We start from the raw sequence: 13,157 nt of genomic DNA, 5'->3' as shown, positions 1-13,157 counted from the left end.
TCACCAGCTTCCTTGTCCCCTTCTGCCTTCTGGCCCTTGTCACTGGACTCCTGTACCTGGTTAGTCTCATTTGGTTTTATGGGGCTGTCCACTCCCAGGCTGAAGGCTGAACAGTGAAACTCCGAGGTAACTTCACCACTGAGCTGAAAGGGTGTCTGGGGGCCATACTCACGAGGTTTCTCCAGTCTCTGTAGGCCAGTAAATCTGGTCTTTTTTTTTATGTCTGCATTTTTTAAGACCCTCTTTTTTGTTTTAATGTTGTCATGTTTTACATATTGACATCTGTTTCCCTATTTTCAGTGTTTTAGCTTTGGTTTATTTTTGTGACTTCCCTATGTGGGTTGATATCTGGTTGCTTTGTCCTGTGGTCTAGTATTGGGTTGTTAACTGATGTTAACTGATTTTCAAACCAGAGGACTCGCTTTAATATTTCTTGTAATTTTGGTTTCCTTTTCACAAATTCCCTAATGTTCTGTTTATTTGGAAATGCCGTAATTTCACCATCATATTTGAGAGACGGTTTTGCTGGATATATAATTCTTGACTGGCAATTTTTTTCCTTCAGGAGTTTGTATATGTCATCCCATTGCCTTCTTACCTGCGTGGTTTCTGCTGAGTAGTCCAAGCTTATTCTTATTGACTCTTCTTTGTTGATGACTTTTTATTTATCCCTTGCCGCTCTTAAAATTCTGTCTTTATCTTTGGTCTTGGCAAGTTTGATTATAATATGTCTTGGTGACTTTATTTTGTGATCTCCCTTTTGTGGGGTTTGATGAACATCTTGAATAGATATCTTGTTAGCTTTCACGATAGCAGGGAAGTTTTCTGCCAGCAAATCTTCAACAATTCTCTCTGTATTTTCTGTTATCCCCCCCATTCTGGTACTCCAGTCATTTGTAGGTTATTCCTCTTGATAGAGTTCCACATAATTCTTAGGGTTTCTTCATTTTTTTTAAATCATTTTGTCTGATTTTTCCTCATGTAAGGTGGTGTCAAGTGCTTTATCTTCAATCTCACTAATTCTAACTTCCATTGCCTCAATTCTGCTCCTATGACTTTCTGTTGAGTTGTCTAATTCTGAAATTTTATTGTTAATCTCCTGAATTTCTGATTGCTGTCTCTCTAGGGATTCTTGCAGCCTATTAAATTTGTCATTATGCTCTTCTCTAATCTTTTTGATTTCCTCTATTGTGTGTTCTGCGTTTTGCTTCATTTCCTTCCTAATCTCTTGAGGAGTTCTGTATATTAATCTTTTGTGTTCTACCTCCAGTAATTCCAAGAAATTTTTTTCCTTTGGAAAATTTCTTGATTGTTTAATTTCAGAGCTTTCTGAAGCCATCATGGACTGCCTCTTTATATGATTTCATACTGACTGTTGTCTCTGAGCCATCAATAAGTTATTATATTTATTTATTTTATGTTTGATTACTGTGTCCTATTTACTTGTTTTGATATGCCCAAATAGGCTGCTCATATGAGCTAGTTTGATTATTGGCACCTTTGAAGCTCTAATGTCCTATCGCTGGGTGGTTAGATCTGTTCCTAGGTATGTGAGCCCAGGAGTCTGCCCACTCCTCCTGTATGGATTTCAGCTCAGGTGCCTAGGTAGGTAGCTACCATGTGTGTGGTGTAGGCTCTCACTTACAGTGCTAGACAGGCATGGGTGATTGGTATAGGCACAGGTATCTGGCTGCAGCAGGGGGACACACTCTGAGCAAGGCAGAGGGTTGACAGGCAACCCTGAGTGTCCAGGAGGAAGGCGTGTCCCTGTTCCTTAGGGCGTGTTGGTGGGTGGGTTTTGCGGCCAGACTATGAGCATCCAGTGCTGTCGGCTTAAGTATTTGGGGGGCACCACTTATTCTTGGTCCCCTCTTGTAGGTGGCTTGGTGGCGTGGGTGGAGTCACCAGTAGTCAGGCCCCTTATGTGGATAGGTGAAGACCCTGCTTAATGGGCAGAGCAGAGTCAAATGTCATGAACCTGCCACTTCACAGTTGAAGCAGTTGAAGTTAGATTTCTGGTATATACCCTGTTGTACTGCGATAATGAGGGCCTACACTGTTGAAATTGGCCCACACAAGTCTATGCAGGGGGAAGGGCAGTCAAAGTCCATGGATCTCTTATGCCTGAGTCTAGGCAAAGGAGCTGTCCCTACCCTGAGTTTCTGGCTTAGCAGAGCTGGCAGTTTATTTTTGCCCGTTTGTTAATTTGTTTGCTCTCCAAGGCGGGGAGAACGGCTCAGGGTGTGTGACATATCCTACTTACAGCTCAGGGGACTTGGCAATTGCTGAAGCCGGTCTGGGACCCAGTGCAGAGCAGGGAGTGGGGAGGTAAATGGCAGACAAGTTTTTCCTAAGTGGGGGTGTTTTTGATCTGCACAGTAGGCTAGACGCATACTTAACTTTTGTGGATCGAGGGCTGCTTCTTACTGGTTCTGTGTGGCCGAGTAGACTCAGCAGCTGGGTCTTTCCCAGTGCGGAAAACACGCCTCCGGAGCATGCCCCTTGCCTGCCTCACTGCTCACCCTCAAGCTGATCAGGCCCGAAGGGCTCAGGCGCTCGCCAGGTCAGGTCTAGCACCTCCTCACTGCTTCCAAACTGTCTCTCCCTCCCTCTGCTACTCAGTCCGGTTCCTCAACTTTGCCTTTAATGTTCAGGGCTCCTAGATTGTTGTGTAGAATCGAATCACTTGTTTTTTCGGGTCTTTGTTGTAAGAGGGTTCACCGGAAGTGTCTGACTACTCTGCCATCTTGGCCCTGCCTCTGGTTTGGGTGAAAGTTTACAGAGCAATTTAGTTTCCCATTCAAAAATTTATACACATTTTGTTTTGTGACATTAGTTGCAGTCCCTTCAGTGTGACAGCGCTGTCTACGCCCCTTCCTCCCTGGATTCCCCGTTTCCATTCGCCTATCTTTCCTGCCTTGTAAACTTTGTTTTTGGGCACGTGCTCCCCGTTTGGTCTCGTATGGTTGGTTATTCTGAGGAGCATCTTCTTCATGGGTGTTGTTCTTCACTTTATAGGGCTGTCTGTTGTTTGACTATACACCGGGAGCTCCAGTGGCACAGTGGGTAAGAGCTCAGCTGCTAACCAAAAGAACAGCAGTTCAAATCCACCAGCCACTCCTTGGAAACCCTATGGGACAGTTCTGCTCAGTCCTATAGGGTCACTGTGAGTTGGAATCAACTCGACAGCAGGGGGTTTGGTTTTTTGATTGTAATTTTTCTTTTTTTAAAGAGTTGTAATAAATTGCATTCTTCGAAATGGAAATTACATAACTTCCACATTAACTTTTCAGGAACTTTTTTTTTTATTATCCTACTTTAGACAGATGTTTACAGAGCAAATTAGTTTTTCATTAAACAAGTAGTATACATGTAAAAATGTTTTTTTCCATTGGTTGCCAACCACACAGCATGTCAACACTTTCCCCATCTTCATTTGAGACGGCTAAGAAGTAAGACTTCTTTTATAGCATAGAAGAACTATTTGTAAAAGAGAAGGTGGAAAAGCAGATGAGATGATGCCTAGACCAATCACTTTTAGAGAAGAGTAACCTGGAAATTGATTTCCTTTACACTGTTTAGGCCAGTGTAACCCCTGGGAGATACCAGACCATTACCCCAGTTGAAGACCCTTAAGTTAAGGGCACAGTTATCTACTGCCTTAATTGGCATTGTGTTTTTAATCCTTTTAAGTAAATTATCTCATTTACTTTTTTATTTTGCTTTGAAAGGTTTGTTTTGGTAAACTGTATAACTGATCTTTATGATGAAACCAGTCTAGTTTTTACTGTACTTTACAGACCAATGAACATAATAATCAGAAACTCATGATTGCCAAAACACAAAAATCAGGGAAAAAAGAAAAGAAAAAGAAAACCAGGTCTTTACCTCATACTCTACCAAGTTGAATTTTCGATTTTCTGGAGTTGAATATAAAAAAGGAAACCTTTAAAATACTAGAAGAAAACATAAGTCAATATAAAGACTCTTCAAAAATTTTAAGCCATAAAGAAAAATATTAATAAATTTGCTTGATTTATGTGTAAGATAGAAAATAATAAAATTGTTCTATGGCCTGTAATTGCAGGTTCTTTGTGTTATTTGGTCAGTCATGTCTAAACAAAAATAAGACCAAACCCACTGCTGTTAAGTCAGCTCCTTCTCAGTGACCCTAAAGAACAGAGCTGAACTGCCCCATGTCTAGACAATCATGTATAAACCTGTTGGTTGTCGAGTCGATTCCGACTCATAGCGACGCTGTAGGACAGAGCAGAACTGCCCCATGTCTAGACAATCATGTGTAAACCTGTTGGTTGTCGAGTTGATTCCGACTCACAGCAACCCTCTATGACAGAGCAGAACTGCTCCATGTCTAGACAATCATGTGTAAACTTGTTGGTTGTTGAGTCGATTCTGACTCATAGCGACCCTGTAGGACAGAGCAGAACTGCCCCATGTCCAGACAATCATGTGTAAACCTGTTGGTTGTCGAGTCAGTTCCGGCTCATAGTGACCCTGTAGGACAGAGCAGACCTGCCCCATAAGGTTTCCAAGGAGCAGCAGTGGTTTCGAACTGCCAGCCTTTTGGTTAGCATTCTACTGCTTAACCATTGTGCCAGCAGGGCTCCGTTACAGACAGTCATGTCTAGTTGCCTGTTAAATGTACATTTTATGAAAGTATTACGATGCATGAAATTGATATGCACAATGCTTTTTGAAAGACTTGTTTAGCTCTCAACCCTGGCAATATATTAAAATAATCTGGAGGTACTTTTAATAAACTACAGATTCCTGGGCACCAATCCCAGGAATTGATTAATTTGTCTGATGTAGGGCCTTGGCATTAATATTTCTTAAAAGCTCACCAGTTCATTTTCCTATACCTCCTCCTCATTATCGACTGTCTCATTAGCTGGCATTTTGCATTTATGACAATAGTAAAAAATTTACTGTGCGAGTATTTGCATGTTAACAACTTACGTCTGACAGTAACGAATGCCATGGTGCGATGAAAGAGTAGCAAGAGTAAATGCTGGCTGTGATAGTTAACGTTATGTATCTACTTGGTTGGGCCATGATTCTCAGTGATTTGGCAGTTATGTGATGATGTAATTTGGCAGTTGAGTAATGATGTAATTATCCTCCATTTTTGCAATCTGATGTGATCATCGTCCATTTTCACATAACGTTGATTTCCACATAATGACTTGGTCCTTGGAACCTAACCGTGTTGATAAGTAAGTAGTGGGTGTATGCAGCCAGAGTTGAAAACTATAATTTTTTTTCTTCACTTAAACTTCTCAGTTTTGTACACTAGATGACCAAATATAACGTTAGAGTCCAGCATACTTTTTTCTCATTAAAGAAACAGATCTCCATTTTTTTGATAGCCGTAACTGGTTTTTTGAATATGAATTCTTATCTTTTTCAGAAATACAATTTTCAAAATACATTTAAGATTGACTGTCATTTACATCTAACTTACCTTGCAAATTTTATATTACCGTATCCCTTTTCTGGAGCCCTGGTGGCTCAGTGGTTAAGAACTCGGCTGCTAACCAAAAGCTTGGCAGTTCGAATCCACCAGCTGCTCCTTGGAAACCCTGTGGGACAGTTCTGCTCTGTCTTACAGGGTTGCTGTGAGTCAGAGTCGACTCGATGGCAGTGGGTTTGGGTTTTGGTTTAGATCTCTCTTAAACACATAGAAATCTTCAAAGTACTGGTATAACAAATATGACCCAGTATACTTTGAACCTTCCTAATTATTTCTTAAGTAAGTTAAGGGCTTATTTGGCTCTTGGTAGCAGTACACATGCAGAAGTGGGTAATATTAAAGTTAGGGAAACAGTCCGTTATGTTCTCTTGGAATAAACTCTTTATTATTAACCTTGTTTAAAATGAAGATTTTTATACTGAATGATATATGTAATTGTTAATTTGAATGTTGAACAGTGGAACGTATACTATATATAGTATAGTGTATATTCTGATAATACAACTTTCAGATTTGCCAAATTTCGGTAATCTAAAAATAAGCAAGAATTTATTTTTCTATATAGAGTATACTTCTTTATGACGTATACTTCCCTCTTACCAATTTGTCAATGACCATTTTATTTTTAGGCTTTGGTGTGCTAGGGCCTGACTGAAATGCAGGCTGATCCGTTGGCAAGAGAATGACCCAAACTTCCCACTAATCTTAACTCCATATGAAGACAACTGGGACAAGTTAAAGAAACATGTACTGGCTCTTTCAAGATAAGTTGGGATGTCAGCACCCCCTGCGTTTACCTAGCCGTATGGTTTAGTGGTAGAACTCTCATCTTCCATGCAGGAAACTTGGGTTCGATTCTTGGCTAAGGCACCTCATGCATAGCCACCACCTGCAGTGGAGGCTTGCGTGTTGCGATGATGCTGAACAGGGTTCACTGGAGCTTCCAGGCTAAGATGGAGTAGGAAGAAGGGCCTAGTGATCTACTTCCGAAAATCAGCCAGTGAAAGCCCTATAAATCACAATAGTCTGATCCGCAGCTACTCATGGGAACGGCACAAGACCTAGCAGCATTTTGTTCCTTTGTGCAGGAGGTGGCCATGAGGTGGGGGTCCTACTTGAGGCTAGCTACCAGCAACAACAGTGCCACACTGGATCACTCTTTGGGTGACTGAAAATGAAGAGGAAGTTGTGTGTTAATGATGCTGTCAGTGTAGGAGGGCCACTGCATACAAGGATGCAGAGACTCAATTAAGTGCACACTATTTGGGTTAATATTCAGAAAGACCTGGAACATTATCTTTGGGTAGACAGGCTGAATTAAATTGGGACACTCCTGGGTTCACAGATTATAGCAATCTGAATTAGACTAAAATGTAACAATCATATATGATATGATATAGAAAATTAATGTAAGACAAAGAGGACAAATTAATGCCCAGTGTGGTAACAGTGACTTATTTTACCTTGAAGGGAAGATGTGTGTACCTCTGGGTATCATGTATGTTTTTAAAGCAAAACATTCATTATTGGACAAATAGTTATTGAGTCCTGCTATGCACCAGGCACTCCTAGGCACTGGTGATTCAGCTGTGAACTAAAGATCCCAGAATCCTTGTCTTCATGGAGTCACATTCTAGTTGGGGAATGCAAGCAATAAATAAATGAGTAAATTAGATAGAATGCATGATAACTTGAAGTGCTGTGAGGAAAAATAAAGCATGAAAGGGAGATGGGGACTGCCAAGATAGGGAACAGGAGATTGCAGTTATAAATAGGATGGCAAAAAGAGGGCCCAATGGCTCAATGGAAAGATGATAAAAAGAGTCATTATAGCATTGTTTGTGATACAAATATTGGCAGCGACCTAAATATCCATATGTGGGAGATTGACTAAATATAATGTAACTACATAGTAGAGTACTATACAGCCAATAAAAAAAGAAGTCCTACATATAGTTATACATAATGATCTCAAAGACGTGAAGTTATAAAAGTGAGTTGCAGAATGGTATATAGATTATGCTACCATTTGTGTGTATCACATACATGATATATATAATTTTATAAATGCTTGGAATCTTAATGGAAAGATACATAAGAAAGTGGTGATGATTGTCTCTGGGATGGTGTCTTAGTTATCTAGAGCCGCTGTAACAGAAATACCATAAGTGGATAGCTTTAACAAACAGAAGTTTATTTTCTCAAAGTTTGGGAGGCGACAAGTCCGAATTCAGGTTGCTGGCTCTAGGGGAAGTCTTTCTCTCTCTCGGCTCTGGAGGAAGGTCTTTGTCTCTTCAGCTTCGGTTTCCATGTGGCTTGGTATCTGTCTTCCCCATCTGCATTTGCTCCCTTGCTTGTTTAATCTTTTATATCTCAAAAGAAATGACTCAGAACACACCCTACACTAATCCTGTTTCATTAACAAAGCAAAGACAACTCATTCCCAAATGGAATTAACTACAGGCATTAGAGGTTAGGATTTACAACACATATTTTTGGTGGACACAATTCAATCCATAACAGGTGGGAAACGGTGATTGGTGAACCATAGATTGTGGGAGACACACTTTATATACCATTTTGTTCTCTGTATCTATCTACCTACCTACATGTAGATAGATATAGATAGTAGATATACCTAGATATAGATAAAAACCAAACCCCTTGCCCTTTAGTTGAGTTGACTTTGGACTCATAGCAATCCTGTAGGACAGAGTAGAGCTGCCCCATAGGGTTTCCAAGGCTGTAAATCTTTATGGAAGCAGACTGCCACATTTTTCTCCAGCAGAGCGGCTGGGTGAGTTTGAATCACCAACCCTTGGGTTAGCAGCCCTAGTTAAAATAAGTAAAATTTAAAATAAGAACATGAAGACTGTTTGCCTAGTCAGAAACTGATGTAAAAGCATCTTACATCACATTAGAAAACCTAGTGGCCTAGATAGTTGTCTGGCCTGAATATAGTGAATAAATAGAATGCTTAAATAGAAACATGGACTCACGATGAGCTAGAAGCTGTGTGTTCTCAGTGACCATAGTGCAGCAAAGTAAAAATTCTCTTTTGATTGGGTAATGGATACAGAAGTCCACTGCCACATCTTTTTCCTGCAGAGTGGCTGGTAGGTTTGAACCACAGACCTTTTAGTTAGCAGCCAAGCACTTAACCACTGCGCCACCAGGGCTCTCTAATAGAGTCAAGGCCTGAAAATCTAAGCCACTATATATCCATTGGGAAAAAGTGGAAACTAAACAGAAATGTTGCTGTTAAGACTTAGGAACTTTAGCTTCTTGTAGTTTCTTCAGCTTAAATTTAAGACTTGAATTGCAGTGGATTGGGTACTTAAAAATAAATTTTTAAAATTCCTAAAAGGATCCGAAGAGTGGAATAAAGTTGGTCTAAATCAACTATCTGTTGGACTTTTTAATCACTGGCATAACATCGTGGCCCCTGATAGTAGGTATTCACTGTATCCCAAAACAGGACATTCTACCTTTAGGCAGCAGTGATTCAAAGATATTCTGTATGTCAGACTATAGCCTGCTCTCATTGATTCTAGTTCTACCATTTGGGATGATGCAGAACTATCAGAATTTTGTATGTGACAGCCCTAAAAGTATTTGAAGGTAGCACGGTTAACTCATTTATACAAAAATGCGGTCTTCTTTCCATAGCATTATGTTGGAACTGAGACTGATTAACTTGGAGAAGAGAAATCTCTGGGTAGAGTTAGGAGTATATACTTTTGATATTGTCTAAATGAAATATAGTGGTTAAATGCAGTTAAGGAGATAATGGAGTTAGCTGTCTCTTTGATATAAATAACACCGGCAGATGGGGATAGAGGTGGCATTTAATGTAGTACAAAAAGCATCAAAGCATGCCAGAATTTAACATTAATTAGATTGAATCTGGTTTTGTGATGTTTTTCCATGAATTCTAAGCAGAACTTGAAGTACCTTTAGTAACAATACCCAGATAAACTCGAATCAAATGATTATATTAAGATATCTTTTTTGCTGACAGTGAAATGGCTCAATATTTTTTATCTAATTCCTACCAAGTGTAATGAAAGATTGAGGTATTCAGTGGACCACAATTGAATGAATAATGTTGAAATTGATCAAATTTTCTCTTTGCTCATGCCAGATTATACTAGGTTATTTAGAGTGCTATTTTTTGGCATATGATTTCCTTGTGATTATATTTTTGATCCTTAGAATTGAGGTATTGTACTTTTAAAAGAGTTATTTTCTCAAGAGAAAGATTGTGGCAGTGATTTTCAAACTTAATGCATTGAAAAAGTCCTGCTTTTCATATAAATTTAATCAATTATTTATATTTATATAACACAGAAGTTATTAGGTTTAGGATCCACCATACACTTGTATGACCTCAACCGATTGATTATATTATGGAAGGTCATTACATTAGATTCTATGTAAAGTCATTACATTATATTACATCCACAGGTATAAGTGTTAAGATTCCAGTACATAGTTTGGGGACACACAACTTAATCCATATCATATGGATATACCACTTTTTATTTATCCATTCATCAGTTGATGGACATTTGGGATTGTCTTAATTACCTAGTACTACCATAACAAAAATACTACAAATGAGTGGCTTTAAAGAACAGAAATTTATTTTTCACAATGCTGGAGGCTAGAAGTCCTAATTCAGGTTATGACCATAGGGGAAGCTGCTTGTTTGTAAATACAGAGCAGAGTTTGCAAGTCGGATGCCTACAGGGTCCAGGCAGGTAACTGTGAACCAGGTTGTAGTATAAGAGAGAGTGGTGACATCTGTGGAGAACTGCAGAGTATATGCCCTGTCTAAAGGGTTATCTGCTAATCAGCTCTGACAGATTATTACCACATAGGAAAGTGGGCCCAGTATTTCCATATTTCTTAATTTTTCAAGAGAGATCAGAAATAAGGAATTTTAAATATAGGCAGTTAATCCTTTAACACTGGGTAGACCAACCTTGTGTGGGCCCACCAAGCACATCTGTGTGCTGGATTCTGCCCAGTGGGCAACATTTGGTGTATAGAATTGTACCAGGTGTACCATGGAAGCTACAGTAAATTTATTTGATGAGAAAAAGTTAACCATGTATAATAAGCACATTACAAGCTTCAAAATGCAGGTTGTTTGGTTTGAACATGGTGCTCACTGAGCCTAGTGCTTGAGTTCATTTTTCATATGGATCAATTAGTTATAGATGGAGGCAGGGGGAGGAGAAATTATTTACTGTCGTTTTTTGCCTCCTAATTGCAAGCTTTCATTTGCAGACAGGGCCAGTTGTGAGTGTGTGGATTTCTGAGTGGAACCTCGAACCCAAATGAGAAGAAACCTTCAAGGGACAACTACTGAGAGTGAGTCTGCAGAGTCATCTGTATGCATAATATGGAATGTTCTCAGCCCAGAGATAGCTGAATAGGTGACTTCGTTGACAAGGAGTGGTAAGTCTGACTGTCCTCTGCTGGTAAATAAATAACTCAAATTCTTCCTTAAAAATATAATGACTCCTTCTGCATTCTTACCATTTATTTCGAATAGTTAATTAACTTTTGTATTACAGGGAATGACAACAGTGCAGTTTAAGAGAATCGTTTATCTCTAAAAGCATGATTAATGTATGATTGCAGAGTTTGACTTTCTTCTTCCAGTTATGCATATCCCTTCCTTTGCCTATGCATTTTTCTCTTGTATCTCTTCTCCAGTCCCAATCAGTCCAAGGACTGTCTTCCCTTGAAATATTCAGGCAACACTGAGGTGATGGTCATGGTACTCCCAGCATCCATTCTGACCTTGATCATGGTAGGTCTCCTTCCCTTTGGCAGTGAATTATTTTAGGAATAGGCATGTGATCCAGTTTTGGCCAATAGAAGATAAAGGGGAAGTCCGCAAGAGGCTTCTGGGAAAGGTTTTCTTGCTTTTGAGTAAAAAGAAGAAAAGAGAATGATCTCTCTTCTCCGCAGAGTATCTTGTATGTAGATGTAACATTTGGAACTGCTGCAGCCATCTTGCTACTGTCCTGAAGGTGATGCCCATGAGGGAGATCAGAGCCAAGAGAATTGTAGAGAACCAGAACTGGAGACCATTGCCTAGAGCCACGCTACCTGTGGACTCCTTGTTATGGGAGATGATAAATTTCCCTATTGTTCAAGCAATTTTGCCTTGAGTTTTTCAATTACTTGCTCCTGGAAGTCATCCTGATTCATTTGATTTCTTCCAAAGTCCTGTCTTTTAATATCATGCACTTCTATTTGACTTTATTCTATGCTGTCCAGGAATGTTTAGTTGTGTTTGTATATGTTACTTTTGCAGCACATTATAAACTTCGTGAAGTCAAGGGCTATGTTGATATCCCTGTCATGTATAACACCAGTACTATCTTCTTAATACAGTGATCAATACTTGTTTACTAAATTGAATTATCTGAATGGTAGAGTATTTAAAAAACCAATCCACATAACTGAGTAATTATAGAGATTTTCTTTTAAATCACACCCTTTTCTTTAACTGCACAGCTTCCCTCTAGGATTATGAGTGACATTAAGTCTGGCTTTAAGATGACCAGTGTGTAACACACGTCATGTGGTTAGTTCTACACTAAAAAATCTTACTTGGATTTTTGCCTTTTGTTTCTGTTTGACTTTACCATCAAAAAAATCAGCTCTTCTCCTAAAGTATTGACTTTCAATGTAATAAATGAGATTTAACTTAATTATAAAAATGAAGAACAGTTTATCTTCCTTTCTCTGTGCTAATTGTAGGAATGAGGGACATGGATAGTAAGAAACATAATTCAAGAATAATTTGTATTTGGCTTTGGAATGTACACTCAAAGGTTTCCTAAAGTGTAATCGTAGTTGTCTGGTGTGGCTATAACAGAAATACTACAAGTGGATGGCTTTAACAAACAGAAGTTTATTCTATCACATTTTAGGAGGTTAGAAGTCCAAATTCACGGTGCCAGCTCCAGGGGCAGGCTTTCTCTCTCTGTCAGCTCTGGGGGAAGGTCTTTGTCATCAGTTTTCCCCTGTCCTGGGACCTTCTCAGCACAGGGACCTCGGGTCCGAAGTACACGCTCCCCTCCTGGTTCTGCATTCTTGGTGGTAGGAGATCTCCCTGTCTCTCTGCTTGCTTCTCTCTTTTATATCTCAAAAGAGATTAAGACAAAACCTAATTATGTAGATTGAGTCCTGCCTCATTAACATAACTGCCTCTAATCCTGCCTCATTAACCTCATAGAGGTAGGATTTACAGCACATAGGAAAATCACATCAGATGACAAAATGGTGGACCATCACACAATACTGGGAATCATGGCCTAGCCAAGTTGACACATATTTTTGGGGGGACACAACTCAATCCGTGTCAAGTGTGCTTCCAAGCTCTGTTCTAGGACCTAGTTGTGTGCGTGCACATGTGTGTGTGTTGGTGGGGCGGGGGAGGAAGTCTAGTAAGAAGGATTTTGAGTCACAGGATGGATTATCTAGTTATGTGTGTGTGTGTGTGTGTGTATATATATATATATAATTGTACTTCAGGTGAAGACTTACAGAACAAATAGTTTCTCATGAAACAGTAGTACACATATTGTTTTATGATATTGGTTAACAACCCCACAACATGTCAACCCTCTAACTTCTC

At 39.5% G+C, this 13,157-nt stretch overlaps 1 protein-coding gene across 4 annotated transcripts in view; it reads left to right on the top strand.

Moving 5' to 3' along the window:
* Window positions 1-13,157, top strand: part of CDC42SE2 (CDC42 small effector 2) — a 115,991-nt gene that overhangs the window by 14,075 nt on the left and 88,759 nt on the right. The window contains exons 1-2 of one of the 4 annotated variants that reach the window (XM_023739019.1): window positions 6,124-6,241; window positions 10,790-10,960. The gene's annotated coding sequence lies outside the window, so the exon portion shown is untranslated. Of the gene's footprint in view, window positions 1-6,123; window positions 6,271-8,254; window positions 10,961-13,157 lie in introns of those variants that run through there. The other 3 variants (XM_023739018.1, XM_023739020.1, XM_004384762.2) reach the window with 3 other exon arrangements.

The sequence above is a fragment of the Trichechus manatus genome, unplaced genomic scaffold, assembly GCF_000243295.1.
Source record: "Trichechus manatus latirostris isolate Lorelei unplaced genomic scaffold, TriManLat1.0 scaffold00127, whole genome shotgun sequence".
In the NCBI taxonomy this organism is placed as follows: domain Eukaryota; kingdom Metazoa; phylum Chordata; class Mammalia; order Sirenia; family Trichechidae; genus Trichechus; species Trichechus manatus.
Note: the sequence above shows the minus strand (reverse complement) of the source record. Positions and strands in the feature narration are given on the sequence as shown.